Genomic DNA, 21,661 nt, shown 5'->3' on the forward strand with positions numbered 1-21,661 from the left:
TCCTTCGTTTCCCTGATGCAGCAAACATAGAAACCACATGTGGTTCTTAAGATGGGGGAAGCCTAGATCCCTGTCACTGAATAGAGAAGGGCCCCTGCCACTTCACATGGTCTGTCACGAGCAGGAAACCAACCTTTTTTGTGTGAAACTACTGAAATCTCCAGGGTAAGCTGTTATTTCAGCCCAGCATGGCTTATCCTGACTAACACCAGATCAGCAGCCATTCAGTCAATGGGTATTTATTAATCTCGTGCTACATACCCTCTTCTGTGTCAACAACTGTGGAACCACTGGAGAATGTGACACAATCCCCGCTCTGAAAGAGCTTACAATGGGGTTTCCGAGGTAGGACTAGCACATCTAATTCAGGAAGATAGCAAATTACAGGGATATTTAAAAATTCTTAAATGAAATGGTACAAACTCTCAGGTTAACAGGAATTCAGAGAGAAGGGCTGCAGAGGAGACAGGGATGTAGCAAGGTGTGCTCTTATCACACGGGTTATAAAAATCCAGAAAGGTAGCTGTGAAAATTGTCCCTGGAACACTAAGCTTCTTGGGCTACTTGTACAATGACTGTATTTTATATACACACACACACACACACACACACACACACATGCATGCACGCACATATAGTCAGAAAAAATATGTATAGTATAACTCTTTAAATTATAAACTTTGGTTTATTATATTTTATCTTGTTTCAGTATTTTTTAATTGTATATATGATCACATGTGATTTCAAACCATGTTAATGCCTATTAATAAATGATTTCAGAAATCCAAATGTGGCAGAATAAGGTAAATAAAAAATTAAGCTTTCTCTTCACTGATAATCACTTGCTAACAGATTTTTTTCTGTATGTATTTCTATGTTTGAATACATGCACATACACCCAATATACACATATAGACATATACATAAACATAAATAAGTAGTTTTAAAATTTGTTTACAAAACTTCATACTACATATTACACTTACATTTTTAATTTGATAATACTTTATGATATCTTGTCATATGAGTGCACTTAGGAGTGGCTCCAATAAAGTGTCTTCACTAATTGAATAATAATACTGCTGACATTTGATGGGTTCTTATGTACCAAGCATTTTGCACAGTTTCTGGTATGTTACCTTATTTAATAATGACCAGATTAACCTGCGAGGGAGGTTTAATTATCCCCATCCTGTTAATGAGGACATTGAGGCAAGAAGAGTTTAATTAATTTGTTCTAACCAAGCAGATAGCAAGTGCTGGAGGCAGGGCTTGAGCCCAGAATGCCTCAGCCCCTGCTTTAACTATGACATACCAATTTTGTGTAGCATCAATTCCTGCTCAGTCAAAAACTATCATATCCTAAGTTAATAAATAGAAAAATTATTTTTAATGATGCTAAAGTGTTCGGGAACTGCTTGGATTGAGAAGAAGACTTAACAAAGAATTAGAACTTGTTCTCCAAAGAGATGATATTGTCTCATTGGTTTTGCCCTGATGTATATTTGGAGCCACATGCTATAAAGCCGCAGAGTGCTGTGTATGAATCCAGGGAAATTAGTACTGAGTTTACTAAGTAAATGACCAAAGAAAGTGGACTAAAGTTAGGCTATCTCTGGCCAGCTTCTACCACCACCCTTCTGTTACATTGTCACAACTGGTTTTTTTGTAAGATAACATCATCCACAGAAAGTATTTACAGAGTCATGAGCTGAGTGCTTTAGAAAATTCCAAACCCAATGTTTACAGCCTATAATTGAATAGGGGAGTGTCATTCACCCCATTTGTAAAGTCAAGAAAAAACAAGAGATAAAAACAAGAAAAAAATGAACACAAACTACAATACGTAAGAAGGTCAACAGCGATTTTTAGGAACACTGTACTGATCCAAAGACAGTTAGCTTGCCCTCAGCTCCTTGTATTCATTATGTCTTCCCTGTCAATAACCTCAGGGAGAGTTAGAGACAGCCAGGTGATGGCAGAGCTCCCCCACGTCCTCCAAGCAGGCCTGGGGCGCTCTGTCCACGCCATGTTTCCTGCCAGACTAGGACCACACAGAGCAATGACCTTTGGTATGCAGAGTGGAGCAGGGCACAATAAAGGCCAGGTGAAACAGCATGGCGTGCTAGAGTTCCCAGCCTGACCTTTCTCAAGCTACAAAATACTTTGACCATACTGATTCTGGAGCTCCACCCCAGACCTACTGACTCAGAGGCCTCAGGAGGCAGGCCCGGCCACCTGCATTCTAGCTCCCTAGGAATTTGGACACAGCCAATCCCAGAATATGGTGTTCAGGAACTGTTGCAATGTCACAAGTGCTAATTGCTGAGAGTTTTGCATCACCCTATCATATGTGTTATCTGATTTCATCCTCTAAATGATTTAATGATTGGCTGACTCATTCATTCATTCAATTGTTTATGTTTTCAATTACTCAATTTAAAGAGTGCCCATGTGTCAGTAACTATGTTTGGGATAAAAAGATTTTTTTTTTGCATACTTAGAGTACTTTATTTTATTTTTAAACTTTTTAATGTTTCAATTACAGTTGTCATACAATATTATATTAGTTTTGGGTGTAAAACAGAGTGGTTAGGCATTTATATAACTTATTAAGTGACCACCCCAATAAGTCTTGTATCACCTTGACACAATACATAGTTATTACAATATTATTGTCTGTATTACCTATGTTGTACTTCACATCCCCATGACTATTGCATGACTGTCAATGTGCATTTAATCCTTTCACCTTTTCTCACCCATCTCTTCTTCCCTTCTCCCATCTGGCAACAATCAATTTGTTCTCTGTATCTTTTGACCTTTACACAAGATATCTGAGTCAACACACAAAAGACATCTTACACACAGGGAAGTAAAACCCTAAAAATGCCATGCACTAGGGCCATTGTTCCAACTCTAAAAAGCCAACACACATACATACACACACAGAAACTGTACAGATGTTAAACAATAAGAGAGGATCATTGATGGGATTTATTATAATTAACATAATAATTATAAAATAATTCTTTATGACTTAGAAAACTGTTTACAATGCAATTTTAATTGGGAAAAGGATATAAAGTTGCCATTAAAAATTCATACTAAAAAGACTATAACAAGGGTGATGGGATTATGGTTGTTTTTTCCGCTATGTTTTACATATTTTATAATACAATGTATTGCGTTACCGATAAGAAATAATTTTAAGAAGATATTTAAAAGACTATTTAAGCAGGGTTTCTATGACCATGAAAAGCTTTTATGTTTAATATTTAATAAATGTCACACAGAGATTTGAGAAAGTTATTTTCCATCCCAGATACATAAAAGAAAAGGGAGGAGGAGGAGATAAGAAGAACAAGAAGAAATAAAGAAATAACAAATATTTACGAAGTTATCTTCTTTAGAGGATTTTGTATAGTTAGAAACTAAAGGTGATTTTTTATCCTCCCCTCTACTTTTCTCTTTTCCAAAATTTTAAATCTATGACAGTATCTACTTTTTAAAAACCAATTATTTAAATATTAAAGCCTGAAAATCGTTTTCTTCAAATTTGGCTCCTTGACCACTGCATAAAATATCCTCCTGGCAGATCAAGAAGACCCTCAAATGAGAGCTCAAAGAACACATTCTGTTTCAATCCACTTAGAAGTAGACATCTTTTTGTCTTTCTTCTGCAGGCTTTGAATCTACCACTGAAACCACGGTTTCCTAGGCCCTCTTCAAACCCCAGCCGAGATCTCATATACACTATCATTACCTCTGCGAATCCTGTTTTCCCCTATTGCCTGTCACCGTCAAATTCTCATCAGCCATCACTTCCCCTTTAAAATAAAGATAAACCAAGACACTAGGTAAAATGTCCTTTTCAAGTTCAGAATTTCTGTCAAGAGCTAATGAATGAGTCCAAGTAAAAACCAGTCCTGGCAACAGATAACTTTTCTGTTACTGGTAAAGAGAGGAAAAAAATGTGCTCTTTCACGAGTATCAGTGCTCTCTTTGTCAAACTCTTTTTGATTAACTTTTGGAATGGGAGTATGTGGCAGGCAGAAAACTGACACTACTCCCCTCTACCCACCGCTTCCCTACCCAAAAAGCCAGCATTCTAATCCCCAGTACCTGTGAATATGTTATGTTACATGGCAAAGGGGAATTAAGGTTGCAGGTGGAATTAAGGTTGCTAATTAGTCGAATTTAGGGAGATTATCCTGGAATATCCTTAATCTGGCAGGAGTAGGTTTTCCCAAACCATAACGTTGATATAGCTTAATAGGGTGTCCAACTCGCAGCCTGCGGGCTGTGTGTGGCCCAGGATGGCTATGAATGTGGCCCAACTCAAAATTGTAAATTTACTTAAAACATTATGAGATTTGTTTTTGTTAGCGTTTGTGTATTTAATGTGTGGCCCAGGACAACTCTTCTTCCCGTGTGGCCCAGAGGCACCAAAAGGTGGACACTCCTACGTGAACTCTATATATACTTGCATTGTGCTTCCTCTGTGACTGATTGGTGAATTAAAACATCTGTGACCTGCATACTTGCTTACAATCAACTTGGTGCAAATTTCCTTTCGAATCATTTCTGGTTTAGAAAACATTCAGCCATCCTAGAACTAGCAATATTAATTGAAGTCTCATTTATTTTACCTTCAGTTTTAGAAGAGGGTACCTTATAGTCTTTCCCCTGTGGGTACTAAGCAAGATTCATTTTAGTGTAGCTGAAGAGGATGCATATTTAGGTATACTATTTTGGTTTACTATATTTTGCTTCTTATTTAATGTCTCAATGCTGTTGTTTTTGTTTAAAATCTTAATAATGACTAAGTTCCAGCATGTCAATTTCAAGAACTAAGGTTTTGCTACTAGTGTCAGCCATGTACTGTCCCACAACTTGGGCTTTTCTCCCCAAAAAATAAGACTTAGAAAATCCTAGAAGAGGGGTGGGTGCATGTCTTAATGCTGGGAAATTGCAACTTTAGGGTTGAATTTACCTGAATGGATTAAAATTGCATTGCTACAGAGCTAGGAAAAAATAAATTTAATTTGTAGAACTGATTTTAGAGAAAGAGAGGAAGGAAGAGAGAAAGATCGGTTTGTTGTTACCCTTATTTATGCATTCATTAGCTGTTCTTGTATGTGCCATGACCAGGGATTAAACCTACACACAACCCTGGCTTATTGGGATGACTCTCTAACCCAGCCAGGGCTAGAAAAATATTTAAGTGTGAAAATGATATAGCCTTACACTGAGTACAAATAATACTTAAAAGCACGTGAAGATGTGATCATTTTTTATGTTAACTGTAAAAAAGTATATGTAGATATCTTGAAGTGTTGAAAGGAAAATAGTACTTTATATTCTTTATCATATCACTTTTTTAAGTGTTGAATATATTCCTGTTTACTTTTCTATGTTCTGTTTTGCAGTTTTAAGGACTGTTTCAAACATATCTGAATGTATAAGAGTAAATGCCCTACATAGTGTGATGCTGCATTATATATAAAACTGTGTGTATATATTAAATTTTGTCTGTCAGAAAAAAACTCCACAAATGCCCTTAAAAGTGGAAGAGAGAGGCAGAAGAGGAAGTCAGAGTGGTAAGTGATTAGAAGAACTCAATCCACCCCTGCTGGCTTTGAAGGTGGAGAAAGGGAGCTGTAAGCCAAAGAATATGCATGGCCTCCAGAATCTGGAAAAGGTTATGAGACAGGTGTTCCCCTAGAGACTCTAGAAAGGAACACAGCCCTGAAAGTGCCTGGATTTTAGCCCCATGAGGCCATTCTTGATGTCTGACCTGGAAAACTGCATGATTATAAATTTGTGTTGCTTAAAGCCAATAAATTTGTGATAAATTGTTGTAGCAGCAATAGAAAACTAATGCAAAACATAGAAAGCATAGAAAATTACAGAATGAGACCAGAGAGCAAATAAGAGACCAATTTACTTTCAACTAAAGTCAAAGAAAGTGATTTTTAAAATCTCACAATTGACCCAATACCTACTGACTGATTAAGATAAAATCTTATGCTTTGGATATTTTACAATAGGATGAGGCAGGAGACTGTCAATCTTCCAGCCCTGATTTTTAAGCAATGTATTACTATTTTTTATTGTAGTACCTTTTGTTGTTGTTATACGTGTTACATATTCACTGTTTATAAAATTCAAAAATTTCACAGCCAAAAAAATCATCAACAAAATAAAAATACACCCCACAGATCGGGAAAACATATTCACTGATACATCTGATAAGGGGTTAATATTCAAAATTTATAAAGAAGTTACAAAATTCAACACTGAAAAAACAAACAACCCAATTAAAAAATGGGCAAAGGACCCAAATAGACACTTTTCCAACGCGGACATACAGATGGCCAATAGATATATGAAAAGATGCTCAGCATCACTAATCATCAGAGAAATGCAAATTAAAAGCACAATGAGATACCATCTCACACTTGTCAGAATGGATGTCATCAATAAATCAACAAACAACAAGTGCTGGCGAGGATGTAGAGAAATGGGAGCCCTTTTGCACCCTTAGTGAGAATGCAGACTGGTGCAGCCCCTGTGGAAAGCAGTATGGAGATATCTCAAAAAATTAAAAATGGATCTGCCTTTTGACCCAGTGATGCCACTTTGGGGAATATATCCAGAGGAACCAAAAACACTAATTCAAAAGAATGTAAGTACACCTATGCTTACTGCAGTGTTACTCACAATCACCAAGATATGGAAGCAGCCCAAGTGTCCATCAGTAGATGAATGGATAAAACAACTATGGGACATTTACACAATGGAATTCTACTTGGCCATAAAAAAGAAGAAAACTTTACCCTTTGCAACAGTATGGATGGACCTGGAGGATATTACAGTAAGTGAAATAAGCCAATCAGAGAAAAACAAAACAAATATCATATGATTTCACTCATATGTGAAATCTAATGAACAAACGGGACTAACACGCAAAACAGAGACAGACTCATAGATGGAGAACAGAAGACAGCCAGTTTTGGGGGTGGAGAGTTGTTAGAGAATGGAAGAACTGAGCAAAAATATAAAAGAACTCATGGACATGGACAACAGCGTGGTGATTGCTGGGAGGAGGGAGGTATAAGGGGACTAAATGGTAATCTAAAAAAATATAATAAAGATAAATAAAATAAAATAAAAATTCAAGAAGTATGGAAAGTCATAACTCTGAAAGCCCAAATTTCTGTAACTTTATACCTATTCCTTCCCCTGACCAGAAGCAGTTTTGTCTTGTGGGAACTCCTGCTCATAACTGGATGTAAATGACTTCATACATTTTTCTATAACAATGTTTTTAAAGCAACTTACCCTTACTTGATGAGGAAACAGTATTTCATTCTGAAATAGGCTAAAGGCAACTAGAACATCATCCTATAGTCATGATTCTCAACCAGAGTGGTTTTGCTTCCCAGAAGAGATCGGGCAATGTCTGGAGACACTTTTGCTTGTCACTACGAGGAGCGAGTGCTAGTGGCATCTGGTGGGGACAGGCTGGGGATGCTGTTACCCATCCTACAATGCATGGGACAGCACCAACGGCATAGAAATATCCAGCCCCAAATATCAATAACATTGAGATTGAGAAACCCTGGTCTAAGGGATGCCGGTGAACCCATATCCTTGTTTATTTCATTTTGAAACAGGTTATAGGAAGGCAGATGCCTGGTCAATACAAGGCCATTTGCAATGTATCCCTTACAATGTAGAGAGAGTTCTCTGTCATGAGAAGGATTCAAACACTGCTAACTGGTCCCCCGCCAGGGGTGCTGAAAAAGGGATGGGCACATGGGTATGGTTAGACTCTAAGGTTCCATCTTTATCTAAGAAATATGACTCCTTTTAAATGCATCAACACAAACTTCCTTCCTTCATACTTGTTAATATTGAAAGTAGAAAAGAGAAAAACTACCCACTCAATATCATTTTCTCTTTATGATATAAGCTAATGGAATCAAAATTTAGTGTAGACGTTATCTCAGATGTATAATGTCTAAGTGACTTCTGCAAAAGTGACTAACGCCTCTTATCTTGGAAAGTAGAACAACAACTCTTGTGAAATCATTTCACAACTTAAGAAAAGTGATAAAGATCAAGAGAGCAAATAAAAAGTAACTCCCTATTGTGGAAGTAATTTAATAAAAGAGCCATTCATAAATACAAGTACTTAACAGTTGCAACTGAAATTGACTGATTTTATGTAGATTTTGAAAATGGGAACTTATCTGTACACAGTTTGCAAATGTCCAGATGTCTAGTGCCCTATCAGCTTTAAGACCATAGATATTAAGAGTTTTCTAAGTCCACTGAGCAGTTTGATGTCATACTGGAAGCATACTGGGACACTGCACACCAGTTAAACCACATCTTATAGAACTTCTGCGGCTAAAGGGACTTCAATTAACCAAAGTTTAGTCAAGGGAACAATAACCCAACAATAGCTAGGCCTGTGAGGGAACAAGGCAGGAAGTCACATGAGAAGCTGTTGAAGGAACCAGGAATGTTTACTCTCACGGGGAAGCCCAGACAGCACATGACAGCTAGAGATTTATGGAAAGGGACATGTCTTACTTGGATCCACATTCTCTTTATTAGAGGGACAGTTTAAGCATAGGTTTGGAGACTACCCGCAAGGATCCTGAGAAGGGATTCCTGAATTGAATGAGGGTGAAAGCGGAACAGGCAGACTAGATAATTCTAAACCTGAGGGTTAAGATCAGAAGTCCCTAAGAGCCAGCCAGGCAGCTTATGGGAGTTAAACAGATCTGTGTGCCAGAGAAGACAATGGTGGAACCTTGACGAATGGGACTGTCTAAAAGGAACTTGCACCATTCTTCAGCTGATAGCTGTCAGTAGGAACGAGAGCTCCATGTTACCAGATCTTTCCGGTTATTTTTCAATAAAAACTGGAAAACTATATTTGTATGTAAAATCTATTGATTTATAAAAGATAGCAGCTAATTCAACATTTCAAAACATATAACTCAAGCAGAATAGATCAGTGGTCTCCAGGAGGGACTCAAACCTCTTTTGTAAAGATGCTTCAACCACCCTCAGCCCTAAGAGACAAGAATGGTAAACATGGCAGAAAAAAAGCCATCTAGGTCTCTGAATTACTGTCGCATTTTGTCTGAAATTTGAATTGCCAGAGTGGCTGCTTCAAGCTGAAATTCAGACACACTGACCAATAAATAATGAATGGGGTCTGGCAAATGAGGATAACCAAGAGATCATTAAGTTGCTAAGAGCTGGCTCTTCCCCCGCACACCATGTAAGGAAGCACCTCTTTTTCTTGTAAACAGAAATATTTCCATCTACTGAGTTGCACATCGAAAGGAGGCAGCAGAGAGAGACAGGGTTGTCTTAGCGTGGCAGTTAATTGTCCTGTTGCTGAGGTCATCCTTACCCTTGTTGGTAAGCAGTATTGACGCTTTTCTTTGGTTTCCTAAAATCTAGTCAGTGACTAACTAGGGAATGTTCACCAGTTTCCTTTGAGGGAGAATGCTTCACTAAGAGAATCCTATTCAACTCTGGTTCGCAGCCATCTCCAGAAATTTATATGCTGCCACGTATAGGTTTTCAGTTACCAAAAGACCTTTGCCCAACAGATATCTGTGCACAGGCGTATCCAGAACAAAGGCAAAGCTTCTAACTCTTTCTGTATTTTTTCCAATTCCCAACTTCAAAAACTCTATTTTGAATTTTACCTGCACTCTCAACTTCCAAAAGTAAGCTAGCTATCAGTTGAGCATTAATATCACAGCATTTTGTGATGGGATGTTTTATAGGTAGCTCTTAGTCAAGGGTTCCCAGCACTCTGAACAGAGCAGAACATTTTTAATAGACAATGTTATATTTATTGAAAAGAATAAGATAAATAAAAGGACATTAAAATTTATTTTAAAAATTTTGAAAATGATACACAGGGAATTCAAAGTAACACAACATTAGCAAGTAATGATACTAATAAAATCTTACATTAACTTTAACGGGATATGCATTAGCTTATTTGTTTTTACAAGATGTAGCAATTACCTAGAAGGAAAATTTGGGAAAGAAATATTTACTTCCCACTCTACCTCCAAAAATAGCTTCTGCCCACCTACTGCTTCTAACTTCGACTAGATCACTACCAGTAAACTGGGAGCTGGTCTTCTTACCTCTCCTCTCTCCCCCTATCATCATCCACTCTTTATACAGCACTCAGAGTTACCCCTGAAAAAATATAGCTCTATCTTGTCACACTTTTGCTTTTGGCTTCTCACTGCACTTAAAGCCCCGGCAGCTTACTTTAGCCTAGGAGCCTCTGCACGACCTGGCTCCTGCCCCTCAACCTCACTCCTGGGTTCTCCTTCTCTCTCACTTTACTCTAGCCACATTTACTCGCCTTCCAACTGTGCCTGAAACATGCTGACCTTGTTCCCAGGACTGTGCACGCGTGGTTCTAACGGAACTGCCTGCCTGTCTTCCAGGGGGTCTTCTGAAGGTCATCTCTCAGAAAAGCCTCTCCTCTAATCCGACCCAACAATCCAGGCCCCTCCCACCTCTCGCCCTCCCCCGGCCCCCTCCCACACCATGATACTCTACCACAGGGAACTCTGTTTACTTTTTTTCAAGTACTTGGCTATCTGAATTTACGTTGCTCATCCCTCAATTCTAGAATGTGAACTCCATGAGATCAGAGCCCTATTTGTCTTAATTACACTGCTCTATACTCAGTGCCTGGCACATAGTAGGTGCTCAATAAACATTTCTTCAAGTCAGTGAAGGAATGAACAAAGCTTATACTAGGAATCAACTAGCCCACTAGATGCAATAAGTATCTATTCCTATAATAGACTTTTCTTTGTCTTCAACTGCTAAGATTATTTTTTTTAAAAAAACCATAAACCTATATATATATTAGACTTTCTATTAGTGTGCTATACCTGGAAAATGGAGCAAAATGATAGACAGGGTACATAGCAGGTACCCTGCCTTTACTGAGAAAGGCAGTCAGAACCCACTGTCCATCCCTTCAAACCAAAAAGCTTCCACAGAATTCCAGAACAATATGATTTTTGAGCTCAATGTTCCCCTTTTGATTTCTTGTCACTCAATACTTTTTCTTCAATGCTTCACTTTTATGGAAATTTCTCAATGTCTCAAGATATCAGTGGGAACAATTACCAAGGGTGTTACAAAAAAAAAAAAAAATGAGGCTTAAGATCAACCAAGGTGTAAATAACCTTTTCCAGAAAATACCCATTTTCTGGGGTGTCAGAGAAAGGAATACTGATGCCTAAACTTCAGGAGACTTTCCAAGGGGTCCCACTCCAGTTGCTCGGGTACCTAGTCAGCACTTTCCATAATGCTCTGTGCTGAGAGCCTCAGGAGGATGGGAAATGGTGTCAGTGCCCAAACCTAACTGGGTGAGGGAATGGGTGTTCCTCACCCCTGAAGTGCACAGGGCACAACGCACAGACATAAAACTGAAGGAAATGAGGAACCAGCTGCCCAAGGCTTCTGTTTTCAGGAAACAGCTGGGGTTCTGGGCAAGCCCTTTCACATTTCAAAAGGGATTTCTCAAGGGTCAAATGAGTGGCTGAGCCAGATTAACATCCTTTTTGACTCTTGGTAGCTCTACACACTAACAGCCTTAGGGGTAGATAGTCTGTGGTGACAGACTGTGGTGTTAGCCTTGAGGACAAAGGGCCCATTTCATTGAAGAGCATCACCAAGCTGTCCACAGCAGCGACTCCTGCACAAATGTCTGGGAACAGAGAACCCTCTGTGCCCAAGGGCACTGAGTGGAGGCAGGCAGGCTGGAAGCTGCCAAGGCAGTGGGCTCTCTCCCCAGGACAACCAGCACTCCCTCTGAGGAAAGGAATCTCTCCGGGTCTTGGCAGCTCAGCAGTGCCTCCTGGCGTCCAGGAAACCATCTCCTTCTTATGGATCAGGCCAACACTAAATGCTCTGATCCCTGAGCTCACTGTTAGCCCAAAAGTTAGTCCTGAGCCTTTTTGGGATCGTCAGCACTTTAAAGGGCACATTTTCCAGTTCTTACGCACATGCCAGTCTCCCAGCTCAGCATTCTTACTCGTGTCAAAGGCAATTTGTGCAAGACTGATTTGTTAACATGTGTCCCTCCCAAACCTGAATTTATGTATCCTTCAAAGGTGGCAAGCTCCCCTGATGAACCCCCCACACTTCTCCCTCCTCCTTCCGCATCACCTCTTCAGCAACTCCAGGAACCGCCGGCCGATTGAAAGCCTGACCTTTTCGTGTTGGGAGACAAAAACTTCGCACAGAAGCTCCAGGGGATGATGGGGAGGAACCTATTCTCTGCTTCCAGGTTTTGTTTGACTTTAAAAACAAGCCCCTCCTCCTGCCGGTTGGGGAGGGGTGGGTGGGTTGGCAGCCGCTCTCTAACCTAGAGAGTGCGGGGCTGTAAGGAGTAATGGAGCGGAGCTGGGGCGGCATGGTTTGGTTTATGTAATTCCGGTCCAGAAACAGCTCCTCAGAACTGGGTTGATAGAAAAGCAATACTCACAAAAGGGAAGGTTTGGTTTTGTATGTTGTGCCCCAGCGAGAGTCCTACGGGTAGGAAAACTCCCTGGGTTCCCAGTTCTGCGGGCCTGATTCGCCCTCTCGGCACCGAATTCTTCAGGTCGCTTCCTTGGGAAAAGGTTTGAGAAAACCGGGGTCGAATTCCGCCCCGCTGCCCGCAAATATCTCAGCGCTGTCACCGAGGGCGGAGGGTCCGACCGCGGGCCCAGCGCCGGCCGGGAGGCGGGTGAGATTCCAGCTACACCACCCTCTACTCCTAGTTCGCCGCCGCTCCACGTCCCCCGCCTCCAGCGCGGCGGCGCCAGTCCGCCCCGACCCCGCTGTCCCTGCCCCTCGTCCCCTGGGCCCCTCCTCACCCGGAGCTGCGGTGAGCCGCTCTCAACAACCGGAGACCCTGGGAGCGTCCCGCGGCGCACGAACGCGATCCGACCCCTTCAAACCCGACTGCTGCTCGCTGCCAGCGGAGGTTACCGAGGCCGCGGGGCAGGCCAGTCGGCAACGCGCGGACTTTGCTCGCAGCCCGCCCGGCGATGCTCCTTATCGCCCGACCCTCTCCTCCCCCAGCTGCAGGAGGAGGGACCAGGGAGGAGCGTGTGGCTACCAGCCTCCCACAAACGGAGGCAGCTTGGGATGCGAGGGTGCTCAGGCGCACCCTTCACTCTCCCCAGGGCCCGGGGTCCCGAGACCTGGACCTGCGGGTTAACTTAACCCGTCCTGGAATGGACTCAGACAGCTTCAGGGGCGGGCGCTGTTCGCCCCGCAGCAAGCCAGGGTTGCTTGTTTCACTAGATTCCGTCTGCTTGCATCTGCAACTGGTATGCCCTGGGCACTCTGCATTCTGCTGCATTGTAGGGTGGACACCAATTCAAAAATTGTGTAGACTATGCTGTGGATTGGAAGGCCTGCCACCGTGGAAATACAATGCAAGGCAATCAGGGAGAGCAATTATGACGTGGGGGGAAATGGAGAAAGAAGGGCCCATCTCTCAGTTATTTGGGTTTTAACAGAAATTCCCCCTCCGTTTTCCAATGCTTCCCCTTCAGTCTGCTTTTTAAGAAAAGCATATTCATTCAACGTTTTAGTTAGACTCGGGACATAGTTTGAAATTTATGTCTGGCGTTTGCATTTTTTAAATAGTGATGGGGGGGGTAACAAAACTGTAAATGAAGTTTATTTTATTTTTATTCTGAGGACTCCGCAGGAAGAAGACATGGATTACAGCTTCTTTCTCCCACGTATGAGTGCTTTGACCTAGGGCAAATCCTTTATCCTTTCTGTTTCTCAGTAGAAAGATCTTATTGCTAATCAAATTACATTAGTCTGAGTCACCTTATGAGAATGAAATGCAAATGCACATGAAACACTTAGGGTGAGCCTGGCTCATGGGAAACATTCAACACTTATCTAATATTAATATCTATAAAGAAGCAGTGACTTATGTAAACCTAATGGAGGAAAAATTAAATAAAACTGCTTTAGCCTTTTGGAGGATTAGCAGCTGGGAGGAGGAAGAGAGAGAATGGGGGAAAGGTACAGGGATTAAGAAGAATAATTGCTATGTACAGAAATACACAGGGGGATGTTAAGAACAGTATAGGAAATGGAGAAGCCAAAGAACTTCATGCACAACCGATGGACATGAACTAAGGAGAGGGACTGCTGGAGAGAAAGTGGGTACCAGGAGGAGGGGGGCAAAGGGCGGAAATTGGGACAACTGTAATAGCATCATCAATAAAATATACTTAAAAAAACTGTATTAGCCTAATGACATTTTCCTGTACTCCCTGAGATAACCTCCTTGAAACAAATTGCCTCATAATATTAATCTAAAAGGATAACAGATAAAGTACCCAAGAGATCTCTAAAACCCTCTTCCGTTTGGCCTTATAATGAGGTTAAGCAGCATGAGACCCTGCATCGCACTTTAAAGGTTTTGAAAGCAGGACTTGAAGGCAAGTATTTTAATTATTTCTCTCTATGCCAGCTTTATGCCTCTCCCGTCATCATCAGTTCACATTCTCTGAGGCTGTCGGACTGGTTGGCATTTAGCAGGTTAGTGCCTTGAGAAAATACCTAGAGTAGGGTTGCTGTATTGAGCAAATAAAATTACAAGACACCCAGTTCAATTTGAATTTTAGATAAACAACAAAAAGGCTTTAATATATATCCCATGCAATATTTAGAACATACTTTTACTAAAAGTTATTTGTCTTTTTTTATCTGAAATTCAAATTTAACAGGGCACTCTGTATTTTATCTGACAACCTTAGTCCAATGAAATTAATGAAGAATGGGCCTCACATTTCAAAAGAACAGCAAGTCAACCCAGACATACAGATTATAAAGTGGGTCTAATATGGACTTTGCTTTAGTGTTATTCAGTGGAGACATAGAATGTACTTGTGTTTATGAATTGATTCTTGAGCTATTTCTTATCCTTTGATTCTCACTCCCATTCCCCACCAACATAGCAATGCTTATGTACTCTTTAATATGAGCAAAGATGATGGCTCTCTCCTTCAGTCAAAATATTGGATTAAATAATGTGATCAATAGTGTTTCCAAGTAGTTTTTATTAAGGGCCAACTGTATGTCAGGTATCATTTCAAAGATGAATACGACACAGTCCGTGCCCTGAAGGATTATGTAAAATAACAACATAGAGTTCTCCTCCCATGTAAGTAGATGCAGAGAACTGTGGGAGTTCAGAAAGGGAGCTACCGATTGTCCTTGGAATGGGTGGGGGGTCAAAGCTGCCCTGCCTACAGGGGATTCAAGCGTCTCCAATCCAGGTGAGTGAGCAAAGGAGTGAGTTTCCAGGATGACTGATTGGAGTGGTTAAACTGGAGGGGAAAACGAGATTCTATATAACTGAAAGTATGATTGGGCACTTGGAAACCCTTGAGTCTGTTAGAAGGAGACAAAATGCAATAAACAGAAGAATAAATTGCTTAAATTTAAAAAATTAAGTTAAAACTAGGAACTGCAAGAGGGAAAATGTTGCAGGAAAGACATGTGAAAGTGTGATGAAACCTAAAATGGATTGATTTTGTAGCTACTTACTGGGTGGTATCTAAAAATTAGACACTGCATTTAAACCTGAAATCCAAGAATATACTTCTGCAAATGGCCCAGACAAGAAACTGTGATCAGAAAGCTCCACTTAGTCTAATCATGGAAATATTGCTTACTGGTTTTCAAGGTTTAGAATTACCTTATAAACAAGCCAAAGGAGACTTGGTTATGTTACTCGAGAGAATGTGAATATGGCTATTTTTAATGTAATTTTTAAATGGTAAAAGGGGGTAGAAGTGGGGAACAGCCAGCACAGAAAGAAGGTTGGATTACTAAGGGTCTCATTTTAGAAAGTGGAGAATCAAGAGATACTGTCTATAGTTGGTAGCACAGTTAATAAGGTCTGGATACACAGAAACTTTGCAGAGGAGAGAACAGTCCAGGACCTGAATGTAGAAATGTCACTCTATTAGGAGGACCAGGCAAGAGAAAAGATAGGACCAGTGTGCCCATGAGCTAGAAACGAGACAGATAGTGCTAGGATAATATGCCAAGAAATAATAATATAGTATTTTGTTTTCAAAATATGGAGGTCACCACCAGCTATTTAAAAACAGAAATCATTAGAGTAATTCTCTTTGGGGAATTGTACTGGAACTGGGGTGGGCTGAGGTGGGAGAATCTGTCTTTTCTCTTTTGGTTCTTTAGTACTATTTACTTATTTGGAGTATTGCATGATACACTGATGAAATATTTAAAAGTTTTTAAGAATAAGAATTTGTGAAAAAGGAAGGCTTCACTATGACAGTGGCTTTCAAGAATGAGTTTATCAGGAAAGAGGAGATGAAGAGAAGTCTACAGAATGTGAACTGCATGAGCAAAGGCAAAGGGGCTGACAAGACAAACAGAATGCCTTGGGAATGTCTAGTTCTCCGTGTGGCAAGAGCATCGGGTATGTAGGTAGGATGGAGCAGAAGATAAGGATGTGAATGAAGGTGAGATGGGGGTACAATAATAGTTTTCTGAGTAATGCAATAGAGTTTGCACTGTGAGCTTTTTGAGGACAGAAACTACATCACTTTTATTTGCCTGTATCCAATAAGGAACATAGCACACAGTAGTTGCTCAATAAATTGTTTTCTGAATGAATAAAAACTATCTTGGGGGCAATGGGGAGCCAGTAAAGTTTTTAAGCAGAGCAGTTGTGTTTCTTATTTTTGGAAGATAGTTTTGTACTGAAAAAAAAAGATGACTTAAGATTGGAGAAACCAAAAGGCAGGGGGTAAATTAGGAGGCCATTAGGAGAAAGGTGATCTAAAACAGGATAGTGACAGTGGGAACTGAGATTGGAAGACCTACCTGAGAGAGATTAGCAGGAAATAGGTGCAAGGATGAAGAAGCGGGAGGGGTCACAAGTGGCCCTGAGATTCCTGACTGAGGAAAACCAGGTAGATGGTGGGCCATTAACTGAGAAAACAAAATAGGGAAAAGAAACAGGTTGGAAAAGTGAATTAATAAATGCAATTCTGTGCATATTGAATTTGAAAGACCTGAGGATGAAATTTGAAAAATTGCGAGTCTACAAGTATGAATGGCTTATGAAATCTGTGTGCTGAGTCTAGACAAGTATGTTTTTTTTTTTTTAGCAAAATAGAATATAATCAATTTTAAAGTGTATCACATGTGGTAAGGTTAAGTGTTTTTTCTTAGAACTTTCATTTGCACATCTTTAGGTATGTATGTAACTGATACAAAATGTATTTTCCACCGTATGTCAAAAATGTTAGATCTCCTGCTCTTGGATACCAGGTTGAACAAGTAGAGTGTAGAGTCGTCTTACACCTGTTTGGCAGAGCCACCTGTGTGCATTTCTTTCCCACTCTATTCAGTAACTTCCCATTGAGAGCTAGAAATCAGGCATAGTGGGGACTTCATGCCACAGAAATCAGCAAACACTAGAAAACGAGACTTTTTCCCCCCGTAGTGAGCTAGCACACCTCTGGGAGGAATCGCCTTATGGGTAGTTAGTTATGAAGGTCTGAAACCCAGTATAGAGACCTGGGGCAGAAGATATTTGGAAGTGAAAATGCTCAGAGTGCATGAGATTGGCCATTGAGAGCTTTTGGAGAGAGCAGAGGTGGGTGATAGAATTCAAAATAACATCACATTCAGGGGAGGTAGGAGAAAATAGGAGCCAGTGAATGAAATTGTGAAAGGTTGTTCAAAGTGATGATGGAGAATGGGAGAGACAAGCTCTCTAGAAGTTAAGGGAGAAAAAGGATTTTAAAAGGTAAGTACAATTAGCACTGTTGATTAGGGTGCGTGAAGACCAAAGAAAGCACTATGGGATTTAGCGATTAGAAGGACAAAAACCAATTTTAATTTTTAATCCCTAAAACCAACTTTAGTATAATTGAGGAATAAAGGGAGAGAATCAGGAAGGAGTAGAGATGAGGACACAAGGACTCTATATGTTGATGACTTTTAAGACATTTTATGGAGAAGAAGAAAAGACATGGCTGTAGCTTGAGTGAGAAAAAGCAGGAGGAAAGTGAGAAGGAGGTCATGAGGTCTCCCTGATGATGTTTGAAGTCTTCTGAGCCCCCGGGTGTCTGGAATTCACTCATGAGTCATGGAGTCTGCCTGGTAATGTTCGCCAGTCCAGGAACAGGACCGGGCTGGAAGGTTATCTGGGCCTAGAAATTAGGAGAGTAGCTTGGCCAAAGGCAAATAAAATAGAATTGATGGTAATTTGAAAACATTTTTTTTCTAGTTAAGATGTCATACATTTGTATTGTTAGAAATCTGGACAAAACAACAACAAGAATAAAAATAAGGTGTCCCTACAACCCCAAACTTATTAGGTAATTATTTAACAATGTAGCACATATCTTCCTGACACTTCTCCAGGCTAAAGTATAATAATTTAAACAGCTGAGTCAGACAGACCTGAGCTTGTATCTTCTGTTACTTTACTAGATCTAAGGCCTCAGGCAAATTACACAGCCTTTTAACCCTTCAGTTTCCTAATTTGTAAAATAGAAATAATAGTAGCAACTATATCACACAGTTGCAGTGAGAAGAAAAAGAATCATGAATGTAAATTGCTTAGAACAATATTTGGTAAGCAGAGTGAACATTATATATATGTACATATATAAACACAAATATATATACACATACACAAACACACATATATGTATACACACATATAGCACTGGGAAAGAGAATTCATATACATATGTAGGAGTGCGCACGTGCAAACACACACACACACACACAACATGAATGACCAGAAAGAACTGAAAATTATCGGTGGTTCGAGTCAGTTGGAAGAACCTACCCTGGGCAGAGTGACTAAGGGTGAGGGTCGAAAGTCATGGTCCGAGAATGAAAGCACAGGACTTCAGAGGTGAAGCCCTTCCAGAACAGAGTGGGTCCCATATGGTAATGCCTCTAAGTTTCTGAAGTGAAGAGAAGATAAAGAATCCTCTATTTAATATTTTAGTCAATTTCAAAATTTATTATTAGATACCAAGCTTAGTCTTCCTTCCTCCTTGGCAGTATCTTTAATGCCTTCTGTAGGCCTGGTTTATCTAGAGACTTCTGAACTGTGGATGTCACAATTGACTTGTTTGTATGCATTCAGTTTTGGGGCTGTAAGATGGGGCCTGTCAAACCTGTCTCCAGGATTTTTCTTGCTCAACTCATTGATAACACCTCTGCTAACCTCAATCAAGTTGTAGGTGGTTTTGTGCGAAGTCCAAGGCTCCCAGTTTTCCCTCCGTGGCACCATGATTCGTTCACAGTCACCTGGCTCCTTTATCCAGTCACCACGTTGTGTGATTCCACATGTACAATTCCCTCCTTCCCATCCCTGCTATTACCATGCTAATCAGCGTCCTCTAAAGCTCTACCCTTGACAACTACATAATGTTGCTTTTGTTAGACAACTTATACACGCTTATTGTAGAAAAAAATACTGTTTAGCTACAAATTCAACATACACTCTTTTAAGCTTTTCTCTGCATAAATCAGTACATGCCTATATACTAAGGTTTTGGTCAGTTATATAAGATTCTATTTTAATTTATCAATATAATACTAATATTTACCAAGCCAATAAGTGCACATGAGCAGCATCGGTTCTAATGGCTTTATATTTTCCATCATTATTATAAATTTGGGTTATTTATTAGAAATTTGGTTTTTTACAATAATTAGTTTTTGAAGGAGCACTTCAGTGAATATTGTTGCCGTTAAACCTTTGTGCATGTTTTCAATTATTTCTTTGTGATAAATCCCCAGAAATGGATTTTCTGAGTTAAAGTATATGCATTTTTATTGCCTTCTTATTTTTTCCCTTCTCCATGGGTGTTCCTCACCCCATAATATATTATACTTTCTTGTAGCAAAATTACTTCTCTAAAAAGGATGGACTTGTAATCATTTTACTTCCCCACTCAGATACTCCAAGTCTTGCACTGTACACAGGGAGAAAAAAGTCCAGCCATCTTGCCATGGCATTTGTGGCCTTCCAGGATCTGGCCTCAACCTTCTTTTCCTTTAGGTTTCCCCTGTTCAACTCTCTTTACATTCACCCATTCTGAATTCCATGTTGGGGTATCCCCCTTGACTGTAGAATTTCTACTTTATTGGTCGGACCCAGGCAGGATTCAAGTGTCATCTTCAAACTGGCTTATTTAATGAGTGATCATTTGATAACTGTTTACCAAGGTGAGAGCAGGTTTTAGGAGACCTCACTAGGCATAGTGCAGTGCCTCTGGGCAAACAACACCAGGGAGCCTTTATAACCCAGGGGCCTGGAGGAGCAAGACAACAGAGAAAGCAATGACTGGGCCTGGTGAGGTTAATTCCAGGGAAAGGGCCACCTACCAGGAGCTGTGACCTCTGCAGCAAAGCCCTGAACCAGGCAGGAAGCCAAAGGACTAAATAATCCAGCCCTACTTCCCATCCATCTCCAAGTCTCCTGCCGGAAATTGGCCAGGCATAGCTGGAAGCCAGAGGGCACTGGTACCCACAGATACTGTCCCTACAGGTGAGTCTCCTGGGTGAATAGTGCAAAAAGAATCTGATGGGAGAAATGGAAGACTTCCAGCAGCCTCTAAAGATTCCTACATGTTATATCTTCAACTGCTTTAGTGTTTCTCTTATGGCATTTAATACAGTCTCAATTATATTTTACTTTTGCAATTATTTTTTAGTTTTAGCTCTCAACTAGATCAATAACTCTTTAAAGAGAGGTATGGCCTTTTCACCTGTGTGATTAAAAACTCAGGGACATTTTGTTGTAAATTTGTCCCCTACAAAGGGACTTCTTCAATGCAGTTGAGCCAGAGGCAACAGGTCCACAGGAGACAGTAGAAAAGATGAAACGTCTGTAATACAGAGAGATCTGATCATATCACTGGGGAGGAGTAGGAAGGAGCCATAAGAGGAGGCAATGGTAAACACTCTAGGACAGGATTGGCTGAAAAGCTGAAGACCTCCAGAAAGCATGGAATTATGGACTAGAACATTTGAAATAAAAGAAGGGCTCTTGAGCTCTCTTCTTCCTCGAGGATGCCTGGGTGGTTGTGCTGCAGCTGCCCCTGTTTCCCAGGGAACAGTATTTTGGATGGGAAGGAACTCTGGGCACAGCCTAGGATCAGGCTGGCCTGGCAGAGGGTGGCGGGGCTGTTCTTTTTTGGGTGTTCTAGAGGGGACGATCTGTGAGGCAGGCAACTGCCATTCTTCCAAAATAGTGTAGCTTTTGTATCTTATATTGTTTTAATTTATAAACTAACTCCATAGAAATAAGATAATTAAAAACTAACAAGGGGAATGATAGAACTCAGGAGTTAAAGAGTTTAACATTAATTCATAAGCTTAAGTGATTAAAGCTGTAACTAAAGAATTAGAGCTTAGCCTTAATTGATAGGCTTAAGTGGCTAATGCTTGAGGAGAGCTGTTATTCCACATTTGTGGAACTTTTGAATAAAGACTCCTTTCCTTTATCACCAAACCTTGGTCTCTGGAATTTTGCCTAGGGGATAGCGGT

General features: G+C 40.4%; 1 protein-coding gene across 3 annotated transcripts in view; it reads right to left on the bottom strand.

Moving 5' to 3' along the window:
• PLA2G7 (phospholipase A2 group VII) overlaps positions 1 to 13,072 on the bottom strand; it is a 32,567-nt gene extending 19,495 nt beyond the window's left edge. The window contains exon 1 of one of the 3 annotated variants that reach the window (XM_054569462.1): positions 12,942 to 13,054. The gene's annotated coding sequence lies outside the window, so the exon portion shown is untranslated. Of the gene's footprint in view, positions 1 to 12,941 lie in introns of all 3 variants that reach the window. The other 2 variants (XM_054569460.1, XM_054569461.1) reach the window with 2 other exon arrangements.
• Positions 13,073 to 21,661: the final 8,589 nt, after the last annotated feature.

Source organism: Pteronotus mesoamericanus, unplaced genomic scaffold (assembly GCF_021234165.1).
Source record: "Pteronotus mesoamericanus isolate MK-2021 breed Mesoamerican mustached bat unplaced genomic scaffold, CSHL_Meso_final contig_20, whole genome shotgun sequence".
In the NCBI taxonomy this organism is placed as follows: domain Eukaryota; kingdom Metazoa; phylum Chordata; class Mammalia; order Chiroptera; family Mormoopidae; genus Pteronotus; species Pteronotus mesoamericanus.